Raw genomic sequence first — 26,433 nt, 5'->3', positions numbered from 1 at the left:
AATAATTAAAAAAAAAGAACAAATTGCCCCTAGCAAAGCTCGGCGGAGCCCCGAGCCAGCCCCTGCGCGGCGTTTCGCAGCAGGCCGCAGGGGCCCCCTCAGCTCCCCCCCCCCCGCTGCGGGGCAGCTCGGGGGAAGGGCGGCGGGCCCGGGCTGCTCTTCCTCCTCCTCCTCCTCCTCCTCCTCCTCCTCCTCCTCCTCCTCCTCCTGCTGCTGCCCTTCCCCGCCCCGTGCCGCTGACGTGCCGTGCTGCCGGCCGGGCCGCGCCGGGCCGGGCCAGGCGGGGGCAGGGGCAGGGGCGGGGGCGGCGCAGAGCAGCGCAGCGCAGCGCAGCGGCGGCCGGGCGCGGAGCTGGAGCGGGGCGGCCGCGGCAGGGCTGGGCAGGTACCGGGGGAAGGGAGGAAGGGGCGGCAGGGCACGGGGAGGGATCCGAGGGGCTGGCAGGGAAAAAGGGGAGCCCTCCCCCGGAGCCCTGGCTGCGGGGAGCTGCGTGCAGCCGGGCCTTCCTCGCCAGGTGCTGCCTTGGGTCTAAGGGCTTGTGGTGGGCTCGCTCCGCTCTGTCCTAGGCGAAAGCAGGGCATTGCACGGCGAGGTGTCATTTGAAATGTCATTGGGTTCGTGTTTGTGTGTTGTTTTTTTTTTTTTTTTTTTTCTAAGTATCATCCCCCGTAAAATGCTGTGCGCGCTAAGTTACAGCGAGCTTCATCCAAACTCCCCCTTTGCAAACATTTCGGTGCCGGTAGGGCTGGCATTGCCAGGGACGTAAAACTTCTCCAGAGCTGGACCCGACCCTCATCGTCCCTCAGCGCACGTCGTCTGCTCGAGGTCCTGCAGCAGGCTGCGCTTTGGGGAAGCAGCTCGAGGACCACAGGGCTCGCCCCTACCAAAACCCAGCGTCTGACGCCTGCCATTCGCATTCCTGGCTTCATGGGAAGGCTCCGGTGCGGCTTGCGGTGCCTGGTTGGTGTTGTTGCTGCTTGCCCGGTGCACAGCAGGCGGATTCCTAAGCAGCCAGCCCCATTGCCGGCTGTGAAAATGAAGGAGCTAAATGAGGAGATCACGGGCTGCCTGGTTGCTACCTGTTATTTCGTTTATACTCTGCTGACTTCAGCCCTAGTGTCCTGCCTGGTTCCTGGAAGGAAGGGGAGCTCTTTGGAGCCATCCCATTCCTCACGGTTTGTTTGGCATCAGGAGGCGGCTGAGTGGCCTCTGGACTGGGTTAGCAGTCACCGGAGGGCAAAGGTTGGCAACAGCCTTCAGCCTTCCTTCTCCTACAAAAGTGGCATATTAACAGGGGTAGAGATGAACGCCTCATTTAAGATTAACCCACAGTTCTTGTTTTCAAGAGAGAGAGAAGAATGCTAGAGAAAAAAATCCTGGGAACTATAGAAATGATCGCAATTTTCCTTGTGCTATTTGTACAAGTATAAATAAATGTTGTCTTGCACTGTTTTCTTAAGTGCCATAAAGCTGTGTTCATGCACAAGTTAGATAAGGAGCATAAATTTTATAAAGCAACTACAAAGGAAAAAAAGACACAGGTTTATTGCTGAGTTGGAGGAGTAAATATCAGTAAAAGTTAGTAAAAACAGTAAAAGTTAGTAAAAACAACACTGCAGAGGCTTCAGAAGTAGAAATTAGGACTTAGTCTGTATTTTTAGCGGATGTGTTTTCAGTGTGTGTAAGTTAATAAACTATTTAGTGGAAGCACAGTTATGCCTTTGTGAAACTATAAAGGCAGTAAAGTTTGCTGCGAGGCTTATTAGCTTCCTGAAGTAAAAAGCATCTCAGTATTAGCCCAGAAGTTGAACTAATTCCCCCACCCCCGTATTTCCAGCCTGAGTGGGTGTTTGTGCATAATCTGTACTGAGAACTGTGACCCTCGGAATCGGGGGTCGCCACGCGCTGCTGTGTGATGCTGGGTCAGTTTTTGGACACATTAACCGAGCTGCTCCCAGAACCAAGGTTTAGTCCTGGCTCCCCGTGCCTGGTCTGCGAAGGCGAAGAAGGTCTCGTGACTCAGACTAACCTTCATCCTCTCTTGGTGTTTAATTATGCTGGTCCAAGGAAAACTTTGGGGTTTCAGGGATTTTGATGGGGAAATGTGATAGATGATGGTGCAAGCAATGTGGCAAAGGTGAGAAGAGAATATTTTTTTTATTGCTGCTTTCAGTACAAAATGTCAAAGCATGAGATTAAGCTGGCAGGTTCAAAACAAAAGGGGTGTTTTTTACTTACCCAGTGTGTAGCTACTTAAGCTTTGGAAATCCTTTCCGAAGCATGTGGATGCTGAAAGTTCGAAGGGACATAAAAAGCAGCCGGACAAATTCATAGCAGAAAAATCCCCTAAGTCCCCCCCTTCTTACCTGCTGCAGCCCTGGGGTTTGCTGAGTTGTGGATGGAGCCAGGGAGAGTATGCTGGCAAAATACCCTCAGGTATTTACCACATTTTTGTATTCTAGGCATTCAGGACTGCAGGCAGCACACTGGAAGCAGCAGACCTGCTCTCTGACCCCGAACGTCTGCTTTTAGGGACATTATTTGTTCATCTGAAGTATTTGGGAACAGCTGAGCCAAAGGGACCAGGCCTAGATACAGCTTTGGGGTAGGGGATTGCTCTCGAGGAGTGGTTACATGCTGTCATCAAACGGGAAAGGCGGCTCAGGCAGTGCCAATTTCAATGGCTGTGTTCAAGTACAAAATACTGTGTTCAGGAAGGAGATCCCGTAATGCAGATGGGTAAAGCCCACCCGGCAGCAATGCTGTGGAGATGGGTCTGAGGGCTCGGGGGGATGGTAGCAAGCAGTGGGATGCAGTAACGTGAAAGTTTATCACCTAACTTTTGGATCTAGTGATGTCTGAGTTGATAATATAATGTGTTTCGTTTTGGCTTCTGTCCTTTAGGGAACATAAATGTGAACTATGGTCTGGAAGAAATTGTCATCAAGGTTCAGGAAGGGTTTGGAAAGTGTGATCTTCAGAGGCCATGCGTGTTTGGAAAGCATAGCCTACAAAGGCCAAGCAAGCTCAGTTCCAGCAGAAAGAGGTCAAGGTCAGGGATAAGAAGATCCTACAGCCTTATCATTACTGAGTTTTTGTCTGTCAGTGATTATATCGAAAAAGATGGAACTAGTCTGTACTGAGGATTTGATTTAGATAGTAACAGTGGTTGTGCTTTGGGAAAATCTGGGACAAACTGAGCTTGTGGAGCCTCCCTTTTGGGAAGGTTTTTGAAAATAGAATAGGACTTGTATTAAGGATGTATTAAAGACTTTCCTCACAACTCGTTCCTGTGCAGAGGTTTGAACTTGAGTTCTTCAGGAAAAACTTGAACTTGAGTTCTTCCTGGAAAAAGTCATTTGAGTGCTCAAAAGAAATGCAATTTCTGTGATACTGAGCTGGATTCTTTCAGTTATTTCTGGTGATCTGATGTTGCAGCTTAATGCATTTTGTTTAAAGTAGTGTCAAGGCTGAATGCATATTGTGGCATTCAACAACAAAATGCTGTGGTTTAAGGGTGCAGCCTGTAATCCTGTAGGAAATGTAGGTTTGGGATCAGACTGTGATTTAAACCACAAAACTCAGAGGAATAGAAACAGAGCCATTTGTCATCTACTGTATATACTGTATGCTGTATAATCTGTGTTCAAATTTACAGTCTTTTGTTCTGAATCAATTTTAAAGAATCGCCAGTCCACAAGTCCGATCTAATTTTCTTTTTAAAACAGAGTGCATTTGTTTAGGTACCCTCATTTTGGTTCTGCTTTTTAAACTATGCACAGACAGATAACAATTGATCAGTGATGTAACACTTTAACACAGCATATCGTGCATGTAGGTTTGTGCTGTGATTGTGACTGAGACTTAAAGATGTATTTCTGCAGTATTGACGGGCACTAATAATAGAAAGAACACGTGGGAAAATGCTGGTTTTGAATCGCCGCCTGTAAATGAAGTGTGGACCAGTGAACGTGGCCTCGTGGAAGGTGGTGTGGGACCCCCTGCAGCACTCTCAGTTTTTTCCCAGTGAGTGAGGGATGAGGAATGAGTTGCAGCCTGGCTGTGTTTACCCCGCTGTCACAGCCTCGAGTGCAGCTCTCGCAGGCATCGCAGCTGCTTCTGGTAGCATGGTGGTCGTATGGGTTGGTGGCTGCTAGAGACAGAGAGGGGCTAGGGAGCTGGAGAGGGGCTACATTTGTATGTGGAGGTCTCAGGGTCCAGTTTGCTTTTACAAGAATCGACAGAAAAGTTCCCGGTCTTCAGCTGGAAGTCTGGGTGAACCCTGAACTCCTAAGTAATCAACAAAAGGCCTTTTAAATATCAAATAAAGCAAAACTTATTTGCTTTTTGAAGCAACATTGCAGTTCATGCAGTGAGCTTGCTGAATTATTTTTGCAAAGACAGATGGAGAAATTAATAATATTATTTACATAGTGGATAAATATTTAGTTTTCTAAAGGAATTTGCTTTTTTTTGTAACTAACATCATTTAGCAGACCAATTTGACCTGTGGGTGAAAAAAAGAGGAACAGGGACTGTAACAAAGTCAGTGCTTCACAAAAAGCTCTCTCATATCAGCTAGTTTTTTGGCTGTATTGGTAGCAACAGCTTCCTGAATTAAATCTGAAGAATCCATAAAAATAGCTCAGAGAATTCCCATTATCACACGTGACAAAGTTTTGCTGATCTTGGGTTCCTTCCCAGTTGCTCAGAAACCTGACCAGAAGGTGGTATTTTCATAACCGTGTTTCAGGAGAGGTCTCTTATAGGGGAGCAGTGTCCCTCTCAGGCACGACCCCAAGCAGAAGCCACGCAGGAGGCAGCAGCGCTGGGCGGCCGGTCGCTTGCTGTGCCTGAGTCTGGGTGAGGACGCAGGGGACACGCTGCTTTTGAGCTCCCATCCGAGCTTTGTTGCTTCAAATTCATTCAAGCGCACCCGCTTCGTTCATCACACCCACCCTCCAGCAGCAGACACGGTAGCAATAAAAATTTTGGGGGCAAAGTTTGGCTGCTTTGCTGCATCTTCATTTTCTCAGCTGGGTGGCTGTTTGTGGGCGCGCCGGAGCTGCCCCCTGTAGCCCTCTGCTTGTTTGAGAAGAGGCACTGGAGTGTTTTGAGAGGGACACGCTCTGCAGCTGGTCTCTTAGGGCAAAGTTTAATGTATGCATTAACCTCTGGTGTAGGCAGGTTCTGCTTCCGTGCCGCAAAGTTTCCAGGACGAGGATCAAAGCATTAGGGAATGAAAATACTAACAAATATTTTAATAACTTCAATTCTAATGATTCTCTAGGGTTGTAATTTTGTGAATAGCTGGGCTGATGCAATTGCTTGCCAGGCCCCTGAAAGCAGGAAATCTTCCCGCTGCCATTCCCTCCCTTCCCAGTGGCTCTGGTGTTCAGTGGGCTCCTCCACCGGTCCGTGCAAACTGCTGACTCTGCAGAAGGCAACAAAAACAATCTCTCTTCTCCATCTCTCCGCTGCAGAGGGATATAATGAGTTTTGGACCCTATACAGCCGGGCAGCAGGAGTATGTAGTGAGGAACAGAAACACGGGGCGGAAAATGAAGGGTTTACCTGTTATATTACGTTATTGTTACTGGTTCAGCTTACCCCATCTCATGAAACCGCAGCATTTTTGCAGTCTTTGAAACCTGTGTAACCCTTTGTTGTCTTCACTAGCCCTGTTGCAGAGAGGAATGCAGAAATAAAGAGCATGCAGAGGGATTTTCAGAGTTGGAACAACAGGACTGGAGGGGATTTTACAGGACCATGAACTTCAGAGGGTCCTAAAATAGCATGGAGCTTTATTACTATGTAAAGATACCAGTACTTATTTTTAGTAGATGTGGTGATTTTTGAGGGTGGAGGAGAGGAATTTTATTCCTACTGTTTTTTTTTCTCCTTATTTTGGATCATATACAAAGGTAGGGAAGCAGAGGAGATAAATCTTTGTCTACTTTTTGTTATTTCTGCGGTGTTTTCCGATCATTGAAAGCCTTTCCTGTGCTCGTGCAGCTCGCCCTTTCAGCAGGTGTTCAGGTCCACGAATGGCAGCGTGTCGTATGCTCGTGCCGTGGCGCAGGGAGCGTTGTTTATGTGGGTGCTGCAGGGATGACGCCGTGTTTCCGTCCTTTACTCGTGGGTTTGCCGTTTGATGAGCAGTCTGCCAGGCCCATTTACTCCTCCTCTTTTATTTTTTTCTTCTAAAAATAGACCTGCCAGCTGTGGATTCATTTGTGGGCACACATGTGCGTGTTTCATCATCGCTTGATTGTCCTTATTTGCTTTTTGCTGCGAGTAAGCTATTTTCATTGAGACTTTAATGCTTTTACAGAGTTCAGGAACCGATCTTCTCCTGGCCATGGGAAGAACGCTGTTTCGAATTTCTCAGCTCCCAGGAGACAGAAGAGAAATGGGCTCATTTGTCAGAGTTGTATTAAATCAGAATTGCTAGGAACAAAGTGTACAGGAGAATTGGAAGAAGTTTCAGAGGTGGTGAGGTGATGTTTGTCTTAACGGTGATCCAGTTAGAGCACTCCTGCATCTTCGCAAGCATCTGAAATTAGTCACGGTCAGACGCACAATTTCAGATTATATGGACCTTGAGCTCGGGTTTGGTTCACTGCATGAGTGCCATAAATTTAAAATATTTTCTTTCAGCTGTTTGGAAATGCGTTCTCAGCTTTTGAAAGTAGTGTAACATCTCAGTATTTTCTAGGTCATTTATACAAGAACAAATTTTAAATTTTGATTAGAGGAAGGATGCCCTTTCAAAGATGTTTCCTATCATGTTCTGATGATAATCTGAAACAAATTTTGCTTGCTGTTTTATGTTTTGTTTTGAAGTTCCACATCTTTCCAAGGAAAAAGATTATTTCTACCAGCTTAGGGAGAGGAATCTTAAACATGAAGTTTCTTAGTCTGCTATCATGCTGTACAAGTCATGTCTTGCTTGAAAGGTCAACACCCACAGAACGTGTTTTTTGCAGTGCCATGGACTAAACCACTGCTTTTCTTGGAGCTGCAGTGGTCTTTTTCTATTATAAATGAAGATACAGGCTTTCAGTGTGGCATCTGATGCTATGGAGATTTGTGTATTTCATGCTAAGTTACATGTCGGTATGTTCAACACCAAAGCAATAATGATAAATACAAACAATATTTTGGCCATGTGCTCTTTCAGTTTAAATCCTTACAGCTTTCCCCCTTTTCTTTTTAAGGCATTTACTTATTTACTAAATATTGTATCAGATTTCTTGTAAATTGTAACAAAAAAAAAATCTTTTACAAGCCTGGGAAGTCAGCTCCTTTATTTCTGTTGACGCAGGGTCGTGTGTCTGTTCATTTAGGCATCAGATGATCAGTGGTTTTAAGATACTAAACTGATTCATAGACTTTCAGTGGTTTTAAGATATTAAACTGATTCACAGACTTTTTTTTTTTGTTTTTTAAATGCAGCTTCTGTTGCAAACCCTTCTGTTACGGTCCTGGATCAAATCCTGAGCTCTTTAAAAGGAGAATGTATTTATGCCTTCAAAGAATGCAGTTCTATTGTTTCCTGACTTTTAATTTTTAGATTTTAAGTAAAAAAAGAGATCGGGAATCCACATGAGAAGTACAGGCTTGGAGTGCATCAGATGGCTGTGGAAATATGTTTAATTTCAAACAAAACCAGCTATTACAGATTAGTTGTTTTCGGTGTTAATCTTGGTTTCTTTATGAATCCCAGTGGGAGGGAAGAGGGCGAACAAAGCATACTTTATGTTACTGGCCTGTCTGCGGCGTGGCTGGGCTGGGTTAGGCCTAGTCAGGAGGTAGAAGCGGGGTAGAGGGGAACTAGCAGGAAGGGAAGGAGTTGTTTGGGATCAGCTACTTCTGGACAAGCTTTTGAAAGCCAAGGGACGATGCCGAGGCAGGAGAGGCCTGGCACCTGAGGGGGTCAGAGGGACCTGGCAGATTCAAAAGGGAACGCTTGAAGGATCACATTGAGATAAAAATGCCGGTTTGCCTCTTTGAAGGCATGAGGGTGGCATCGGGGGCTGCCCTCCTCACTGTGCCTGGGCTTTAAAATCATGGTTTCAGCCCATGCTGAAGTACAGCCTGACCCTGGAGCGTGCTGGCCCGTGGCCTGCTGCGGGGAGCCCCATGGCCCACACCTCACAGCTCGGCCCGAGCACTGCGCCCCATGACGGCGGTGATTTGGGAATCACATCTTAGTTGTCATCTCTGAAAGCTAACTGGCTCATCTTTGCACAGAATCACAGAATTGTCTAGGTTGGAAGAGACCTCAAGATCGTCGAGTCCAGCCTCTGACTTAACACTAACAAACCCTCCACTAAACCATATCCCTAAGCTCTACATCTAAACGTCTTCTAAAGACTTCCAGGGATGGTGACTCCACCACTATCCTGGGCAGCCCTTTCCAATGCCTCACAACCCTCTCAGTAAAGAAGTTGTTCCTAAGATCCAACCTAAAACACCCCTGGCGCAACTTTAGCCCATTCCCCCTTGTCCTGTCACCAGGCACATGGGAGAACAGACCAACCCCCACCTCTCTACAGCCTCCTTTAATGTACTTACAGAGAGCGATAAGGTCGCCCCTGAGCCTCCTCTTCTCCAGGCTGAACAAGCCCAGCTCCCTCAACCGCTCCTCATAGGACTTGTTCTCCAGACCCCTCACCAGCTTTTCCTAGCAGCCTCTTCTCTCCATCAGTCATCTTTTCGGTAGTGGCCAAAAAGCTTTGGGAGCAGCTGGGTAAATCAGGAGCCTTCGGCAAGGGACCTGCCACCTCATCCAATGTACATATTTTAAGGAGAAATCTGAAGTGATGAGTTCTAGCAGTGCACGAGGGTTGTATGGCTTTATTTTATTTAGTTTGCTTAGCTGCTCCATTTAAAATTAATATCCTACCTTTGTCATGAGAAACTCCTCATGTGCAGGCAAACCCACAGAAGCCTAGTAGTGGCAGATCTGACAGTGAGGGAAGCACATCTATGGGATAAAAACAGGATGTTTTCAAGTACTTAGTTTTACTTTTTTTCAGGCCTTTGCGTAAGGAAAAGCTGCCTAACTACAGGACACGTGAAGATACAGGAGAACTGAGCTGAATATGAAATAGTAGGCTCACCTGAAGGAAAAGCAGTTTTATGTTGTGAGGAGTTAGTCTTGTGATATTAGTAAGCATATAAATGAAATTCTATGGCTGTGGGGGGGCTCTTGATTTTTGAAGCTCCAATCTTAGCAATCTTCAGCCTACTAATGTTGAAAAAAGTTTGTTTTTTTTTTTTTTTTTTCCTCCTCTTCCTGCCACAACACCACTTCTGAACACCTACTGTAAGGGTTTGGACTCTGCTGAACTTGTGAAAGCTTGTACCTGTGGCTAGGCAATTCAGAAAACCACACAGCCTTCTACATCATTGCACTCTGCTGAGGTCTTCAGGTATCATTCAATACTTACAAGAAGAAGGGACGTGAGAAGATCGAAAGGGTTTTTCAAGATCATCCTCCAGCTGAGGGAGGTCCCAGGTGTCTCCCCAAAGGGCACCTACCCAACTGGAATGGCAGTGGCTTGGTGTGAAGCTCTGCTGCTCCAGGCTGTAGTGAGTCATACGTGGGACGCAGACCTCGGTTCTGTGATAGCTGATACTGCATCTTTGCATTGCTGGGTGTAATGGCAGTCAAATTTTGACCCAGATACATGTGATGGCATTTACTTGGAGTTCTCCGGAGTGTAAAACAGAATGAGAACTCCAGGATATGCTGTTAACGTGTCACCTGGATTGGGTTGCATTGTCTTAGCCATTGTCTGCCTGGATCTCTCTGGCATTCAGGCTGCAGCGGGGGTGTGGTCTGAATGCTTGGTATTTCCAGCACAGGTATTTGTGGGTGGCTTCCCAAGGTGGCTCCCTGTGAATCAGACTTCTGTTTTCAGGGACAGCTTCTGCCCTTAAAGAAGACCTGTGCAAATGCTATTCCCAGGACACCTGCTTTTTTTTTTTATTATTTTTTTTTTTTCTATTTTTCTTTACCTTGCTGCTTCCAGGATATCCTGCCTTTTGTGTTTCACAGCCTCCTGGAAATGAGAAGGATTTGCATGGCGTCAGTCCTACAAATGAGAATGCAGCTTCACAATCTCCTTGTTCATCATGGACTACAGATACCAGGATAGATTGCAAATGGAGTTGTCCGATACAGCAAGTAAAACTGGCTGCATCATTACAGTTTTCAAAGAATGAAAGAGATGCGGGGTTCTGTTTTCCTTTGCAACCAGGCTTGGTGACTAGTGAGAAGGGTAGTGGAGAGACACAGGTCAGGACAGCTGGTGGAGGGAGACTTTAGGAATTGGATAGAGAGTTTTCATCAAAATCCGTCTCTTTCTCTACTCTGCCTTCCCTTGTTGAGGATGACCCATGTGGAAACACTAGTAAGCACTGAAGTGGCAATGGGTGTAATTACTTGGAAGCTGTCAACCTACAATTTCCCCTGCTCATCATCCTGAGGTTGGGAGAGTGACGTGGAGGTGACATTTACTGCATGAAACACTCCTGTCATAGCAGGCTTTGCTCACACAGGCCAGGCTCAGCCTGGGAAGCCTGGCAATGGAAAGTTCTTGACCCTGTTCAAATCTACAGGATGGAGTATATTTTTGTTATTCTTATGAGCCACTGAGGATTACGGCTCTGCTGGGGACTCCTTTGGCTACTCACAGTGGTCCTTGCACTGGATAAAAACACAGTGATCTTGTTCTGGGTCAGCAGAAGCACTTTCACCATGCCAAGAACATCCTAGCAAAGAAACCCCTGTGCCTTTTGCTGCCTGAAATGTGTGCGGAGTCACTAAATTCCTGAAGCAGCGGTGGGGGAATACTGTTCTGTTGAGCTGAAGATCTGCTTTGTAAGCTGATTTTAGCTGCAGCTTAATATGTAAGGTGGGGCAGTGTAGAGAAGAAGGGCTTGAGAAGAGGAGTAAGAACCAGAGGTACTAATGCTGACGTTGACTGGGGTGATGTAGGCAGAAGTAGCCACATAGGGAAAATACTGTTTGGCACAGTGGCTTTGCTGGGTTGCAGACATGCTCAACGAAGGCTGGGAAGATATAGTTCATCTTCCAGGTGGGCTCAGAGGCAAGGAAGAATGCAGGACCAGTGGAGATAGCTCTGGCAAAACAGAGAGCTCCTGGCTTCATGGTGTTCCCCAAAACCAGGAGCAGTCCAGAGCATTTCAAGCAGAATTTCTTTTTGGAAAAAGTATCACTCGATTTTCTAGGATGTGGCCCATTCTTCTGTCATGTTTTCTCTTAATTATCTTCAGGCATCCTGCCATTTACATATTTGTTGATTTGACTGTAGCTGGCTTTTAAGCTATGTTCTGTATTCTTATACAAGGGGGCAGATCAGGTGAAGCATTAGTCCTCTGCCCTGTGCTTCTCTTCCAGTATATTTTTCAGTAAAAAACAGTTCAAGAGACTTACGTGGGAAGACTTTTGGAGCTATTAGAGCACTTGGTGGGTGGCTCAGTATTCCTGCTTGAAGCCACACCTGGTTTATTGTGGCTTGCTGTGATGGTATTACAGGACAATTTGTGAATGGGCTTCCAGAATCCTGTCAAAATGCTAGAAGCTTCCATAGCAGAAGGGGAACATGATGCAGCACAGCTTGCCAGATGTCTGAAGAGATTTATTGCTACTGCACCTAGTGAAAGCTGAATGAGTTTTATGGAGTAGAAGCTGAAAAAAAAAACCCACAACCAAACGTTATCATATTTTTGTATGAAATACGAAATGTACTTTGAAATGTACTTTTGTGTCTTGGTTGTATGTTTGAATTTGAACTTGAGCAAATTTTGCTAACTCTTCATTTCCTAATAATAATAAAATATTATCTCTTAACAGTCCAGATGCAGTGGCATTTCTCTTCTAGCAAGATTAGCTTTGTATCCTTCACAGGTCATGAGACCGAGCGGTTAGCCAGCATGACTCACCATTTTCACCCTTGTCTGTGAAAGGAGTATAGGAAAAGACTGTTGCTGGTTGTGCAGACAGTCGAGGAGGGATTTGATCAATTTCTGGCTTTCCTTGTTGTTTCCAAGTTATTGAAGTTGATTAAGAAACTTTTTTTTGTAAGTCTGTCAGTGTAAACCATGATACTTTAGTGAGTTCTGTTTATTAGTTACCCAAATAAAGCAGAAACTCAGGAAGAATGAATTTCCTTTTAACAGAGCATCAACACTGAAATGCAATGGCAGGTTGATGGTTAATATTACTGATTTTCTTTCTCTGTAGTAAGAGCAGGTATCAGCTGCTTTTGTTTTTTGGAGGATACTGTAGCAAAAATGTACTCCGGGTTTAAATATAGTCTTCTGTAGTCTAGTACTTCCTTTAAATATCCTCTATTTTTTAATAGAAATAATAAGATATTTCTTCAGACCCTGTGTCCTTCAGTCAGTAGAAGGAAACATGGATGTCCCTGTAATTGAAGACAGGTATGCTATGGTGAAGGGTGGAACACGAGTCTTTGCAAAGAGAGGTGGAGTCTCCAGTAACATGGTGTGATGGGGATACTGATTCATTTGTCATTTGTTGATGCATTTTCCAAAATGGGCCTGCAGGATGAGCGCATGTATTGTAATTTTTTTTTTTTTTTTTGTCCTTTGAATCGAGTTTTATTGTCAGTTGGTCAGATTTGTACTGTCATTCTCCTCTTTTCGGACTTGATTGTTCCTGGGTTCCTGCCTCAGATTGCTCTGAAGCTTTGTATAGGCCTCTGGAGCCTGAACAAACACTGTGTTTTCATCGTATTGTCAATCTCGGAGTTTGGCTGTTCTGAGCTCCTCAGGAAGCGTCTGACTTTCTTTAACCCTCTGAGTTTCCGTGGTACTCCATCTCTATTCCATACGTGACTTTTTCTTCCATGCTGCGCTTTGAATCTTTTCTAAAATGGCCTTAGAAGATCTCTCATCATATAATGCTGTAAGACAACTATGCTTAAAAGCTTTTAGTTTCCTAGTCCCCATGAATAATTCAAAACCAAAGCCTCTACTCTGACAAAGACTTCTGCTCCAAAGAGGAAATAGCTCCGGTGGCTTCAGGAAATCTGCAAGGAATTTGGTGGTAACCCGCCCTCCCCACCCCTCCAAAAGCATGCACAGATCCCAGAACAGTGTGAAGAAATATCCGTCGTGAAAGGTCACTTGGAATATTTCTGTTCACAAGAAGGGCTTTGAATTTGTCATATTTGACTTCAGTGTAGAATTCCCTGATGGCTGTAGGTTAAGCTCCCACAGTACTCAAATTCTGGGTCACTGTACAGAGGAGATAGATTGACGATGTGCCTCTGTAACAGAGAGTATATTTGGTGTAATGTAGGAAGGGCTTGAGACATCCAGACCAGAGTCCTAAAAGAGTGCTTAGGTGACCTTAAGTTGGAGTGCTGTAGGACAGAAGTCCATAAAGCTGAACATAAAGCTGAAGAGGATGCTGTGTAAAGCCCTGTGCAAGATAATTGTCAGGTTGTTATTTTTTTATTTATTTATTTTTTTGTGGGTTCATTGAGATGAGTTCCAGAAGATCACAGTCTCCTTCAGGAACAGTGCAGTGTCCTCTCTGGTCAATTTGTTTGACTTAGGCTTATGTTTCTCATCCTTTACAAACTAGCAGTATCTTCATTTTGGGGGAAAAATATCAGGGACTCGTGTGCTTTACTGTTCGTCACTCAGCAGCGAGTGTCTTGCTTGTAATTGTAAGTGCATCAGTTGAGTGCTTCTGTCATCAGAACTTCACGTGTGTCGCTTCTAACTGTAGCCTAGATGTTTTGATTGATATTGGTGTTCCTTGCAACATCTGCAAATTCTGAAACCAGTCAGAAATCGTCTCTCAAGTGATTCTGGCAAAAGGCACCAGCACTTACCTGTTGGCCGTGTCTGTATGTGTACTTAAATGAAAAAGGCAGCTGCTTTGCAGACTGGGTGTGAAGTCCCGTGAATCACCAGCTGAGATATGTTGAACTAGGAAGAAGGAAAAAACTAGTTCTAATTTAAAGTCCACATTATTGTTGAAAGTAATTCTAGAAGAGATTTTTCCAAGTGATTCATAGCCATTGTCTTTAAAATCGTGTCTGTTTCTAGCCTGTGTGGCCTTGTTTTCCAGCGATTGCCTTTCCAGTGATTACAGCTTTTTCTGCTCGATTGATGAATTCCATAGTCTGTTTTCCATGCTGTACATATTTAATATGTGATGATGTGATCCTTATCCTATTTTTTTGTTAGGCAATGGGTTTGTTTAAAACTTCATGGAATTTCTGTTTAGCTGGTGCTGGAGACACACAGGAAAGTTGCGAAGATGTGCAGAAGGAAAACCTGTTGCCGTTGCCGTGGAAGACCCAAAGGGATGTGTCTTCAAACTTAAAAGTTACCAATAACATATTTTTAAATGAGGATTTAAATGGAAGGATTATGAAACTAATCAGTTGATAGATAGGGCTAGAATGGGAGGAAGGCTTTAAAGGCGTTGTTCTTGGTCACAAAAGGAGTGTGAATTAAAAGAAAAAAGTATGGGAAGATCTAAGTTTCTTCGAAGCATGCTTGAGAATTATTTCACGTTATCCTCTTCTCTAATTGATTAACTGGATAATAGGTTTAAATGTGCCAAATGACAAAACCCATGGATTTTATAGCAACTGATCTAAATTGATCTAATTAAGTTTGGTTTTTCCTCTTGTGTCACCTGTGTGAATCCTAATGATGTATAGCAGGTTGAATTAAATTGAGTTCTGCCTGTTCCTTGGGAATGGTGTTGAGAAAATTAGCAATTTCTTCAAGAAAGTTAATTAAATTAAAGTACTAGGTGGGAATGGCTGGTGCATTACTGCTCCGCCTGCACCTGGTCCTTCTCGTGCATTTTGGCAATTTGATTGCCCTTCTTGCTAGCCTCAGCGCCAATTTTAACAACTTTGTTTTTTATGTGTAGACATGGTTTGAACCTGTCAAGTTCAGTAGCTGCTGAGTTTTTCTCTTAACCCTGATAATGATGATTCAATCTTTTCAAGTCTAGATTTCTGGGCTCCCTGATGTGTATGCTGGGTAGCTGAAATCTGTCAGAAATCTCACATCCATGGGTTCTTTGCAATACCTTTTTTCTTAATCCCTTTTTAGGGACTGCCAAACCAGCAGTTAAAAATAACTGGTCTAGAAGAGTGTTATTTAAATCATAAAGGTCATATTGACCAAATCTCTCTGTGATCCACATTAAACACGATACTTTTATATTTGGGGAAAACAGCGTCAACCATCCTTGATCTCAGACAGCTGAGAGAAATACCAGTATTCAGTTCAGAAAGCTCTGCAAATGGGGTTTCTTTTACCTTGTTCCTTTCTCTGTTTGTGTTGCAAAAGCATGAGAGCAAGAAATAGTTGGTAAATACTACGTGCATGTGCTTCTCTTTGAAATATTAAAAAATGCATCTTTATTCTCTGAAGCTAAAATTCATAGTTTTCTGGATGGGCTGTGACCATCTGAACTCCAGCTAAAGCCAGGTCACCGAGGCCATACTTGCACATATACGAAGAATTTTGCAAAATGCTACAGGTAACGTCACTTGGGGGAGGTAAGAAAACTTAGCAACTTTTCAGAAGTATTGAATGAAATCTGCAAAATGACAAAAAAAAAAAATAATCGTTTAAGAAAGGTTCATTTTTAACCAGAATCGTTAAAAAATACCCTTAGTTAAAGTGTCAGATATTCTTCATGCTCCTGCATTATTTTGGTTTTAGCGAAGGAAACTTTCACATCTAAGGAAGGATTGTGTGCTAAAAATGAACAAAGTAAGCCTGCTTGAACTTTGAAGTGGAAGTGGACTTATTTTTGTATATTGAAAAAGAGATACTTAGTCTGCATTCATTCTGTTCACCTGTGTCCTCCACACCTTTCTGCATGGGATTTTCAAAATGCGGAGAACCAAAGCAAATTGCTGTTGCCTAAAGGAGGAGTTTCTGCTCTGGTCTTCGCCTTGTTGTGGTTATATTTGCTACTTTTATCTTGTGCTGGCAGCGGATCTCATCCATCTTCTTTCTGAGCTGGGAGGAATTATTAAAATGGATTAAACCATCCACTTTGGTGGAGGTACGGTTCTGCTGCCTTGGTGCACTGGGCGAGGTCGCAGGAGCTCCAGCAGACTCTGGGGCTGATGCTGGGTAGCTGGAGAGAAGAGGACTGAAGGGAGTCCCTGGGGCAATGAGCTTTCGAATTACCTCACCAGCTCTTTGAACCTCTTCCCAAGTCACAAAATGTCCTGGGTGAGTCTTGGCATTTTCCTCGTTGATGGTGAGCAAGCATTACATAGTGAGTAAGGAGGCTGAATCCTCCCAGGGGGTGGTTTGTTTTTTTTTTTTCTTGTTTTCTTGTGTGTTTGTGTATCTGTAGTTTGTGGAGAGGACTGACAACAACTCACTGATCTTGGAAATGAGAACTTTAATTTTTCAATGGTGAGCCTTATATGCTCTCCTTGAGGGTAATTTTTAATAATTTTTAATAGTCATGTCTTCCAATGCATTTCAAGAACAATTTGGATTTACATTTTACTATATATTGCCCATGAGTGAAAGAAACGCTCACTTTCTATAAGGTGGTTGAAGAACACGAGTGGAAATCCTGATACCTGCTTCTAACTGCACTGCTGCAATGCTGGCTGTGCGTTTGCTCTCACAGCAAATCTTGCCTGTCCGACGAGCAGAGGGAAGATTAATCTCCTCAGCAGAGAGGAATCTGTACCCCAGTTTTAGACAAAACACGGAGATTAAAGCTCTGTGCAGGCTGAATAAGCTCAGGCCTTTGTTTGGAGAAGCTGAGCAGCGTTATGTCCGAACATGAAGGAACAGGACTGCCCCGCATTCCTGCTGCCACCGCCGCCAGGCTTCATGGTTTCATCCCGGGGGGAGTGAGCTGAGCTGTAGGTTACCAGCTGAGCTACAGGTAGGTGATGTTTTGCTTCGAGGCCTGCTGTCTGAGTCCCTCGATGGCCATACTTTGTAGGCTGCAGGGCACTGTCCCACCACCGTGGTGGTCAAGGGGGCATGGTGCCCACGGGACAGGCTTGTGAGAGCTGATAGTGGCTGCTTGCAGCCTGAAACCAAGCAGGAGGAGAGCTGCTGGATCGTCTTCTGGCAGTGGAGAGAGAACTGAAGATGATTTTAATCATGCTTTGTGTTTAGAGAGCAAGATCCTGACAGTTACACATGGTCTGAAGAGGGGGAATGCATTTTGGCTGGTGCTTGGACTCTGGCTTGTAGCCAAAGTGTGCATTTGAAGTCCTGAACTTTGGAGGTCTAAAGTAAAACATTTGTAGTAGGAATAGTGCCTCCTCAGGGAGGGAGCAAGGAAGAAGGACTAGGCTTACATTTAAAAATAAAAAAAAGAAGCTCAGAAAAGCCATCTTTCCACTGTTAGAAGCCTTTCATGGTGTTGAAGTAATGCTGTGTGACTGGTAGGTGTATGCTGTTTGTTCACTAATGCACTGTATTCAGAAAGAAAGCTTAGATTCAAATTACGATAAAGTTGAGGATAAAATGCAGATAAATGAAGGGGAAAAAAAGCCCCAACCCAGCCCGTCACTATGGCAGAGCAACCATCTGTGCTTTCTGTCTTTTCCTGTGCCAGGAGCCATTAGCACCTGGGGGAAGGCTGGGCAGAGGTGTGTCTGCATTCGTGTCCCAGTTCATCTCAGGAGCTTGCTCTTGAGGTCAGCCTCCTGCTTGCCAGCACCCACGGCACTCCGGCTCCAGGCACACAAACGGGATTCCCCTTGGAGGAAACTAAAGCAGAAAATGCTCCTTAGAAAAGCACACGACGCTCCCCAGCTCTGAATTCACGGTCACTCCAGGGGACCAGACGGGAGCTAGTAAAGCTGCTTGGTACAGAGCAGAGCTAGAAAACCCCTCAAAATTCGTGTAGTGTAGTTGCTGTACCCTCAGCTCTGCTGTTTCACTGTCCAGATCTGATCCTGTTGTGCTGCGCTGTTTGCTAGCACAGAGGTATGCAGTGAATTTAAACTTATCTGTTGGATTTATGTCAGGACAAATAATGATTTGAAAGAATTCTCTAAATAATATGCCCTACGTTCTTGAAATATGTCCTTTTATTGAGACCATATAGGGCTTCTACAGATCTTGAGCTTGAAAGCATAATTCTTTAATTTTTACTGCTGTGAAATGGGTGTCACTTAATTCAAAGTAGTGCAATGTCTATAAAGCAGCAAAATGGAAGAAAGATGTCACTTGGAGTTAAGAATAATATCACTGTTTTGATTTTTCATTTTGTTCCTGAGATGAAAATTAATGTCGTATCATCCTACCCCAACTCTGGGATTAAATTCCTGGCTATTTGTTGAAGAAAGGAAAGTGTAATGAAGACCATAACTACTGACATAGTTGAAAGAAGAAAAGGAAAAGTGGTCACGAGGAATGCTTTTTATTTAACAGAGGCCTGATTCCATTCTGTGTTTAGATTTACTACCCCCTTAAAAGTCTCAAACCATCAGATTATCACAGGATGGGTGTTTTAGACGTCTGGATCGACATTGCCCCACTTAATCTCAATGTGCTGGGGCAGGGCTTGGTGACCTGGTGTCTCATTTCCTAGGGAGTTTCCCAAGCTCTGGAGGTGTGCTCTTTGCATAAAATATTTCTCATAGCCTGAAATGTCAGCTCAGGTGTCATAGATTAAAGCTCTAATCTTGGATCTGCAAAGTCAAATATAGAAGCAGCACTGGCAGCATTACAGTGATTATTCTCCTAGATTTCTTTTTCCAGCTGTAATTGCTCAGGAAATTTTGAATTTAAAAGCACCTGAAGCGTGTTTTGTGGCCAAATTTACAGTCTGACTAAAAGCTTTCCTTCATTCCACTTTTGGCCTTCTTGCCAAAATAAATAGGCCGTTCTCAGCATGTGGCCAGAGTGGTTTGTCCTCTGCAGAAGCCTGTGCACAGAATTTGTAATTACACTTGAGGCTTGGTCCTGGGAGCCATGATTCCGCATGTATTATTTTCAGTTTACTGTAATATTAGATTTACTGTGATCATGTGTGCCTTTGCTTGCTTTAGTACAGCTCCTGGCCTTAAGGATGACTTTCTTGGACATCAAGAGGCAGTGCTTGCATTGCCTGTAGCCATGGGCCGTGCTTTGTGAAGCCTTGAAGCTACTGCAGATGGCTTCTGAAAGATGAGTGTTTTCAAAGTCTGGTATCTTCTGTAGATTTTGTAACATAAATGGACAACAAATCATGATTTTTGTGATAAAACTGGTTGGTAATTTTTGATCGCTGTTGACTTGAGCAGAATCTTTGGAGCAGAGATGCAATTTCTTGCAGCGTTCCTCTTAAATTAATAAATAACATTTTATAGGTGGCAGGGGCGGGGACTGGAGCTCTGATGTATTTGAGGTTTTAAAACCAGTTAGTAAAATACACCTGGACTTTGACCTCAGTCTTCTACCTTACGCTGGCCAACCTCTCGGTGAACAAGAAGCGAGCACAACGTCCTGGAGCTGGGTTTCTTGGGACTCTTGGTCTGTAACAGTAGGGAGCTGTGGAGCTGCATCGGACTCCCAGAGACACTGAGCCAGTGGTAAGAAGATCATTTGGGCCAGTAGGAGTATGTTTGTCTCACCCTGTGGCAAACCTGGAGCCAAAATCAGCTGCGGGACCGTAATCTGCGTGGCGTTTTGCTAAAGTCTGGGGGAGCCCAGGACTTTCTCAACCCCTGCAGAAAATGAGCGTGCTACCAGAAATCAGAAAGCTGTGGTGTGTGCGAAGGAAGGGAAAGGAGCGAACAAGAGAATTCAGCTGTGGTCAGGATGTGGCTAATGTGGAAATTGTTATGGTCTGCAGTTCTCCCTGCTGCCAGGATCCTGCTGGTACCAGTAGGAGAATTTGTCTGATTTGTTGCTATTCGGATGCACACAGTCTTTGCAGCACTGTGGCTACTCTGAAAATATGAACTTTTCTAGATAGTACAAGAGGTTAATAAAGGCTATTTCAGATGGGTTTTATTCTTGAAATATATATTCCACATCTTTTTTTGGGATTGAGGTAGAATAAATAATTGTGCCATTATTGTCTTGCACTGAAATTACTGTTTGTATGCTCATGCCTCATAAGAAGGGATCTGACACCAATAATATTCCTAAGAAAACTGATAGGTTTACTGACAAAATGTTCTGCTCTGTCCTGTTTTGCTTTCTCTGGGTAGCTTTGCTGTTGGTAAGACTATTAAATTGTTCTTATGCTCTTCTATGTAAAGAGAAAGCTTTCAGTCTCATCTGCCAGAACTACTTTATCAATGACATTGTTGAGCTTGGCAGTAGATTTTTCTGTCAAGATAAAGAGATTGAGTAGAATTGAACAAGAATATATATATTTTTTTTTCACTTAACTGTTTCTGAAGGGGAATTTCTCCTGAGTTCACTGTGATCTGCAGAAGATTGTTGTGTTTCTGCCCATCACCTATAAAATACACTCAGGCTTTTTGTAGGATGTACAAGCTGAAATGGAAAAATGGGAAAAGAGGTTAAAGCTTCTCCCTGTGGGTGTTTTTAGGAGTTAATTCTGCCTGTGAAAGAAATAAGACTTTTGTGCAATTCCATTTTGTCTCTGGTAGTGTTTTTATTTAGTAGTGTTTGGCACCGTTTTCCTTTTGCTGGACTTTAAAACAAATTATAATGCAAATATGTCTCTGGTTTAGTCCTGTGATTTACATACATGTGCAGACGTGTTTATCAAGCCGATAAAACTCCCTGCAGGTTGCCTTCTTGCTTATCTCTGTAGGGACTTATTTGCTGTTCTGCACTGCGGAGAGAGGCCAGCACAGCTAAGGTTCAAAATGCGACAAGATGAATGGGTCGAGGGAAGCAAGGGAGGTAGTCCGAGCTGCATCTTGCTGCAGTGTGTGGCCGCTCACCCCATGGGCTGTTCCTAAACCGTTGTTATTAGTAGGATTAAGGTTACAGTTCGGCACGTGGCTTTCTCTGATGACATTGAAGGGTTGCCTGGACTTCAGGGATTGAGGGTGACTCATCTGAAAGGATAAAATGTGTGATTTTGTCACTAGTTGGTGCAAGTTTTCTTCTTCAAATGTATTTTTGTAAGAAAGTAATTAAATCGCGGAGAGGTTTTTTATTATTATTTATTTTTTATTTTTGTAGGAACTGGAGAATTACCAAGAATTCAAAAGCACTCAAAAGTATTTTATCAAGGGGATGAAAACTTTGGGGTCCCAATTTCCTACTGTAACGTGCAGCTTCTGCAGTTCAGGCTGTGGTAGCTCCTGACCAGACGTTTACATACCCAACTAGAGCTTCTGGTTGTTGCATAGCAGCATTTCATTGAAGCGTTTGGTAATCAAAGGAAGGATTTTCTTAACCGCAGTGTGATTTCATAAGCGTAATCGGATTTTCTTTTTCCTGCGCTGGAGCCGAGGTCTGGTTTGGCAGATCTGACATCGGTAACTTTTGTTTCATCTCCTGTGCAGAGCTCAAGGGGAGGTTGAAGTGCTCTCAAAGGAGCATGAACAAATCACTTCTTGTAGGAGGTCACCTAAAGACGAGCAGCAGCTTGGCAGCATGGGGTGCGGGGTGGGGAGGCTGGGAGCTCCCGCTGACCATTGGAGAGCACACGATGGAGCAGGTGGATGGGTAAGGAAGGCTGGGAAGGGGCAGAGCCAGGAGAGAATTTAGGCCTCGACAGCTGATGGAGACAGATACTGTCTTCAGAAAACATCTGCCCTTTCATGCGCCTTTGCCTGCCCTGGTGCTCCATACACTTTGTGATCGGGTGGCTTGTGCTGCCATTCGTCTTGCTTCAAGCTCTTCATCTGCTTGTTGAGCTCTGTCTCGGACTTCTCCGTGTCCCCCCGCTGCCCTCTCTGTGCTCTCCCTCCCTGTTTAACCTGCATTGACCCTCGCAGCTGGGCTGATCGGCCCCTTTTGGGCTCCCTTGGCCGCCGCGGCTTGCTTCTGGTGCTCTGGCTGTTCGCTTCTGCTTCTGAAGTGGTGTCCAGACCATAACCGAGGAGCTCTTCCTTTAATTTAAACTTCAGCTTTATTTTTGACTGCCTTTGTTGTGTTGCTGGAATTGGACGTTGTGTTGGGGCTTTTGCTGCTTCTCCTCTTTCGGCATGCTGCTGTTACTTGCTGCAGGTTGAAACCTGTGCAGATCCACTCCGGGTACTTCTTTGTTGGTCCATCAGGCCACGTGGGTCCATAACCCCACGTGGGTTATTTTAATTCACAGTAAGTGGGACAGAAACCTGTCTATGTGTTGTTAGCAAAAACAGAAATAGGAGCAACGTACTTGACAGAAGGGTTGCTTTAGAAAGCTGGCAGAAGCGCAAGAATCACAGAGGAAATCCGCAAACGTTATCTTCATGTGAATCAAATTTAACTTCTCCGTATCACAGTCAAAATACCACAAAGTCAGTCTGACAAGCCTAGAGTCGCACAGAATTCACTCTGGGTCTTGCAGATGGGGAAAAGACTTGAGAAATTTATTTATCTGTTTTTCCCCTTGGAAGTGGAAAAGGACCTCGCTTGGTCCTTTCTCATGGAAGTACACTGCCAAGTGCAAACGTTGTCAGGATTACCCCAGGGTTTAGCATGAGCTGTATCGGTATGCCAGGTCCCATAACGTTTGTTGTGACTTTCGGTGGCAGATCTCCTTGTGTTGCACAGGATTTGGTTTTGTTTGTTCTGAGGTACTGAGGCTCTTGGCACTCAGTATGGCAGCTGAACGATGCTCGGCCTTTCGGAAGTCTGTTAAAGCGTGAATTATGTTAGATATGCTCACTATGATACGGGCTCTTCCAGTGGTTTCATCCTATTTTAACGGGTTACGTTTTTGTTCTGTGGAAGGTGCACACATACAAAAATGCGAACTGATTAAATGGGAAGCATTTGAAAAAGCTTTGAGTGTAATGGTTTGAAAATGGGTTTCTTGTGTGTGGCACAATGCAAGTGATGCCTGTTTTCAGAGGAGTTAAATACTAAACGACTTCTGTTCCCATGAAGGAAATTTCTTACCATGATTTAGGAAGCAGATTTGCTAATTTAAGACCTTGTCTTGATGCAGCAGCACTTTCAGTGTTAGCAGACAACGTGGGTGTGTGTTTTTTCAGGGCACTGGTTCTACTCAGACCCTCCTGTGCTCCTCAGAGCTGCGTTCCTCGAGGTGGGGAGGAAGGGAGGAGGCACAGCTGGAGAGCAAAACGAGGAGCACAGCTGGGCTGACCTGGCCAGAGCAGGCATTAAGACACGGGAAGGTGAGATGGCTTAGGGTCGGCTGCACAGGTCTTGCACCAGTCCTGTCTAACACACTGCCTCTTCTGCTCCGTAACATTTGTTTTTCCAGGATATATTTCTGGGATCACTTCCTATCGTACCTTCTGATTTCAGAACTTCTTCATGAACGTTTCTTATGAGAAAGTGGAAAGAGGGCATGAATGTTCAAGGGCAAACTCTTTGAGAAATGATACAAAGCATCGCGTGCTTTCTTTGCTGAGAGCCAGGGCTTTTTTGTGCCTGTGTGTAATGAACTGTCACGTTTACCGTGGAGAAAGTAAAACTAGATTTCTCTTCTGCTTTAGGAATAAGGGACTGGTTTGTCTTCTCAAAAAATGTTTTAAATTTTAAAGATAACAGCAGAGTAGGTATTTCTTATGTGAATGCTAAAATACAACATGAGAACAAATATAATATAGTGATTGTTATGGAAGAAGTACAAAAATCAGTTTCTAGTTGAAACTGAACCAATCTTCAAAGCCTGGTGATACATTATAAATATACAAGAAAAGGAGCATGCTTTTAGGATAATTTCTTTAGCTGTTTTTTTTTTTTTTTTTTTTTTTTTTTTCTAGAATGTCTCTACATCAGAGCATGTAGCTTTGCAAAAAGTTTTTATCCAGTAATTCTGTTTGCATACATCTATGAAACCTATTGGCAGTTAACCCATCAGCATGAACAGTTTCAAGGCCATTTTTTTTTTTTTTTTAGAAGATGGCTTTGTGTTATGCTGTGCTCTTGTCCATTTTCTTCTTTTCTGGGTTGGCAGAAGTGTTTGCTTAGCACCGTTACCTTGTGGAAGTGATCGTAAGTAGGAATGAAAAAAAAAAGTAATTTGGAATAGCTGAGCTAAGTGGTTTAGTGCAGAAAAGATTTATAATAAATTGAAAAATTAAATAAGAAATGAAGAGTGAATGGGTTTAATACTCAGCTAAACAATGCTGTTATGATTGTATTGCATGTAGCTAAAAGAAAATCTCTGTGCTGTATTTATTGTTCCTTTGAGTTATGCTGTTGGCAGTAGAGGGCTGAATCCTGCATAAGTTTAGATTTGTTGAAGTTTCACTTAAACAATGAGCTGGTGTCCAAAAAAGAGCTTGACTGGCAGCATTTTTCCTCCCTTTGTTCTGTCCTGTGTGGTCATAGGACCTTTTTCGTGAGCCTTGTGTAACATGCAGAATTCTGAGCAACTCCTAAACACACAAGATAGGAAATATAAAATAATGTAGTCATTTTGCTTTTACAGTGATAATCTGCTACCAGTTTATTTTCTTTATTAGCCAACCTGATGATATACTATTGTCTGTTGTTTAATGAAGTTTTATTTTTCATCTGTCTTAATTAGTTAATTCAGCAGTTAGTAGAGTGCCCTGGTATGATAAACTGTTTATAGATTAGTAAACAGGATCACATCGGTGAGTGCCTGCTTCTGGTGACGAGTTTGATAATTACATCACTGCACTTTGCCTTCTTGGAGTTCATTCACCTGATGATAGCCTCTGATTTCCTTTTGACTACTCTGCAAAACCAAAATGTAGTTGTATTGCCTCCTTTTAAAAATCATTAACGTTTAAGTAAAGATAAGTGGGATAACATAGCAACTTCCAACTAAAGAATCCTTAGTCATACTCAAAGTATTATGTAGATTTTATTTAATTACTATGAGAAATAATATTAAACATTCTCTAAAGGAGGGAATAAAACTGTGGAAGAAGTTAAGGAAGGACTAGTGGGTGTTGTTTTGTGTAGTCTGGTGAGTGCAGGATAATTTTGCCTTGCAAGTTTTTTGAACTGCTGGCTACTAATGTTGAACGTGTTGAATATGACTGCCAGTAATTAAGGCGTTTTCCTATGGCTTGCAGCTGTCTTGTCTTTGGAGTTTAGTCTTCTTTTCTGCAGTTACCAGTAATCAGATGAAAAACAAGGCTTTTTTTTTTTTCTTTTTTTTTTTTTTTTTTTAAATTGTGTGTGTATATGAAATGTAGCCCCTTGTAACATGGATCAGGTGAAGGCTCTTGCTTGTGGGAAGCTGCAAGCACCTGTCAGCAGATTGGAAAAACTGGGTCTGCATTTCCAAAGTGTTCAGCACGATTTCTGGAAGGCTGGGGTTAGAAGGGGTGATGCTACTGTGTGGCCACTCGTGGAAATATAAAATCTGATGTTTCAAGGGTTAGCTGTTGGGGTTACCAGCTTCAGACCTGGCTGACTCCTGGCTGTAGGTGAAACCTCTGTGGGTTTTCTGCTTCACATTGGAAGAAGCCTTAGTTGCAGAGTCCAAAATGAACTAGCAATTTATAATCAACTGCCTTAATCTTTAATGTGTGTTCAATACATATGTATAAATTCAGATGTGGAAGGTTGCTAATCTTGGCCTCCTTTGGAAGCATATTTCAGGTGAGTTCAAGACTTGCTGTATTTGGTGGTGTTGCTCTCAGATGTGTTGCCTGCATGTGAATAGTTTTCCTTCCTAGCATTCAGGAACTGTGTCCTCTGTCAACAGTGTAGTGAAATTTGTTGAAAGTAGGTTGGATTTAGATAGAGGCACATGGAGAAAGATACTGATAACGAATGGTCTGTAGTGAACAAATGGGTATCCTTTATGGGAAAAATAGGATTTGTCATTCGTTTCCATTCAAATCTGTACTTTTCCCAGTTTGTGTTTGGTGATACATGTTTTAATCACTGAGGCGTTCTTTCATGTTTCAATAAAGGGCTGTTGCCTGTTCCTAAAGGACTTGTCTCAGGGAGTTGCACTCGTACTGCTTTGTTTCTGCTCATCTCAAAATGCTGAGCTGCAAACCAGCTATGCAAGAGCTGGCTCAGGAACAGGCTTCATGCAGCAGTCTCAAGGGCAGGGGCATCTACATCAGATGGGAAGGTAGATAGTAGATCAGGTATGGCCTGAAAGGTTTCAGCTTCCAATTATAATGTGCTGCCAGAAGCCTGTCAGAGCCCTAACTCATAGAGACATGGACTGGTGCTGAAAAGGGAATGTTACAGCCACTGGTTTGGGGCTGCTTCGCAGGCAGAAGATTGTATTTCTTAAAAGTAATTATGTCATGAATAACTACTAGATTTTCATTTAGATGCCTTCAGCCATTGGGTTCTGACATGCTT

General features: G+C 43.6%; 1 protein-coding gene across 8 annotated transcripts in view; it reads left to right on the top strand.

The window, feature by feature from the left end:
* The first annotated feature begins 340 nt into the window (after positions 1 to 340).
* The window catches only part of MYO6 (myosin VI), a 104,613-nt gene continuing 78,520 nt past the window's right edge, over positions 341 to 26,433 (top strand). For all 8 annotated transcript variants that reach the window (XM_032184196.1, XM_032184195.1, XM_032184194.1 and 5 more), the window contains exon 1: positions 341 to 384. The gene's annotated coding sequence lies outside the window, so the exon portion shown is untranslated. The remainder of the gene's footprint in view (positions 385 to 26,433) is intronic.

Source organism: Aythya fuligula, chromosome 3 (genome assembly GCF_009819795.1).
Source record: "Aythya fuligula isolate bAytFul2 chromosome 3, bAytFul2.pri, whole genome shotgun sequence".
NCBI classification, from domain to species: Eukaryota; Metazoa; Chordata; class Aves; order Anseriformes; family Anatidae; genus Aythya; species Aythya fuligula.
The sequence above is the reverse complement of the archived record's forward strand: the minus strand, read 5'-3'. Positions and strand labels throughout refer to the sequence as shown.